The sequence below is a fragment of the Triticum urartu genome, unplaced genomic scaffold (assembly GCF_003073215.2).
Source record: "Triticum urartu cultivar G1812 unplaced genomic scaffold, Tu2.1 TuUngrouped_contig_7459, whole genome shotgun sequence".
In the NCBI taxonomy this organism is placed as follows: domain Eukaryota; kingdom Viridiplantae; phylum Streptophyta; class Magnoliopsida; order Poales; family Poaceae; genus Triticum; species Triticum urartu.
In genome coordinates this window covers 1,666-4,060 of record NW_024118304.1, presented here as the reverse complement: position 1 = coordinate 4,060, position 2,395 = coordinate 1,666, and the positions used below count along the sequence as shown (strand labels likewise).

The window sequence follows — 2,395 nt, the reverse complement described above, 5'->3', positions numbered from 1 at the left end:
GTATAATGATACAAAAAATATACCGATGCAGGAGTGTTAGAAAAAAATATCTCCACTGAAGTGCTCCATAAAATTTAACATCCATAGACCACAAGATGACCTTTATGATTATGGAACTTAAATATATTCAATAAAATTTTGTATCAACTTCTATAGATTCTTTTTAATAAAAACAACTTTTATAGATATTCATATAATAAACTTTTAAAATCATCAAATGAAAATGATTGTAACAAGGCCCGATAATAAAAGAAGATCGCACGCACACAGGCAAATTGGATAAAAAAGAATGGATCTTTTTAGAAGATAAAAAAATTGATTTGAACAAAGTCGCAGTCACTCATAATCTCTCTCCGGTCACTGCCTAATAGTAGTATGTAACCTATAGTTAGTAGGAGTACTAAAAGATTATTTAAAAAAACGTTAGTTATCCTCCCACCGTCCCCTCAGTCTCTCTCACATATCTCTTCCCGTTCCCCATTCTCCCATGGTGGCCAAATCCCTCACCCCACAGTCGGCGCCTTTCGTCACGAACGCCGGCGCTCCCTGGTCCAGCTGCCGCTCTCCTCCGTCACCACCTCGGGTGCTTCCTGTCAGGCCAAGGCTCCGCTTCGCAGTCGCTGCTCTTCCTTCCCTTCATTTCGAATCGGTCGCGGAAGTGGCCGAGGAGGCCCTCGAGCTCGCATGCTCGCGCCAGCGCTAGGCGCCGGCGGAGGCATACGCGGAGGCGTGGCACTCGCACGCGCCTTCTCTACCCCGCTCCTTCTCCGAATCCGTTTGCCGAAGTGCTCGAGGAGGCGCTCGAGCTCGGCATGCTCGCGTGCGACGCCGGGCTTCTCGCTCCTCCTGATGTCGTCGCTGTCGCCGTCGCCGCCATGAGCCTCTTCACCCTCTCTCGCGCGGTCGTCTAGGTCCAGGTAAGTCTCTTTCTCCAACCCCGCCGCCCGCTCCACCCCGTCAGTTCGGTTCGTCCCCGGGTGCGTCGCCTCATTGAGAAATCACCATGAATGTTCCCAAGACTGTGTATAATTTGTTCTGTTATAGGGCTTTGTTAGAAAAGCTGATTTAACTGAGTATTATCCTACTCTAGATTGCTGCACCTTCTGGTTGTGAGTGGATCCAAGAATTGACATGAAAGAAAGGAAGTTGGAGAAGTTACTATTGAAGAGAAATTCACTGTCATGTAGTTCTCAAGAGCTAAAATGGAACAACAAGTGCAAGCCTCTCATTCCTACACTAACTAATCAGGTAGCATATGCAAATGTTTAAGCATACTACATTCAGATATGACATTTGAATATTAAAAAAAACTAACCAGGTAGCATATGCAAATGTTTAAGCATACTACATTCAGATATGACATTTGAATATACGTCATAGTGGTTACCATGAATGAGTGTCCGCTTTCAAGAATTTTATATGAGAAATCATCCGCTTAGTTGGTGGTTGTGTTGATGATAAGGCCCTTAATGGTTCAGATTTCCCGAGGGATAAGGAGTTGCCGAAAGGGGATGGGAGCAACAAGTCTGAATCGAAGAGTATGTTTTGATTCCGAGCTGCATTGCCCAGTATTTTTATTGTTCTAAGAGATCCATGGAGTTGTCTATGGAACATTTCCTTGATGTGATAGGCATATTTGTTTACCACATTCAGTTGTTGGCCCTGCTGTTGACGTCCATGGTGGCGCTGATGATGATCTTGGCAAGGGTAATGCTTTGATTTCATAGAACTGTTGCTTTGTAGCTAGAGAATTAATTTCTCAAGAGGACTTTGTGATTTAGTGTTCTTATGGTATTTCATAGATCTGGTAATATAAAAGTAGTATTTAATTCTGGTTATGTAATGACCGACCGTTATCTTGCTTCTTACACATGTATCTTCAGATGGGGTAATGAACTTCTCTTCTTTCTCCTCATGTATGTTCAGATTTTATGTATCTGCCTGGGGCCTTGGTATGTCCTTGAGCACGCATCAGGTATGTATGTATGTATCTGTTGGTATATTAGTGCAGTTTATAGTTCATTCCACGCATGTCCCTGAAACAAAGAATTTTAGACATCTCAAGTAGCATATTACATGGTTTGGTGGGTCATACGTGATTTAATAGAAAGCACCACCACAGCCTTGTGTGTGCTTGTATAGCTACATGGTGTTTTTTATTACCGAGCCAACTGTCTTATGCCAACGATATGAGCGCGCGTGTAACACATGATCCAGAAACATGTCTTCACATAATATGCACGATGACATAATAATTGTATTATAATTTGTTACAAAAAGATATTTTAGAGTCAATAACTATGCATCTCTTGAAGGTCCATCTTTTCAAGCAATGAAGGTCCATCTATTGATGCGATCTATGATGCTTCGTTCAATTGATGGGATATTGTCTTGA

At 42.5% G+C, this 2,395-nt stretch overlaps 1 long non-coding RNA gene across 2 annotated transcripts; it reads left to right on the top strand.

Annotated features, from left to right (window-relative positions):
• The first annotated feature begins 515 nt into the window (after window positions 1-515).
• On the top strand, window positions 516-2,149 carry LOC125531547. 2 transcript variants are annotated; one of them, XR_007293319.1, is made up of 4 exons: window positions 516-917; window positions 1,091-1,248; window positions 1,479-1,707; window positions 1,927-2,149. It is a non-coding gene; the product is annotated as an uncharacterized LOC125531547 (long non-coding RNA). The 2 variants fall into 2 exon arrangements; XR_007293318.1 differs by having other exon boundaries at window positions 519-917; window positions 1,479-2,149.
• The last annotated feature ends 246 nt before the right edge of the window (window positions 2,150-2,395 follow it).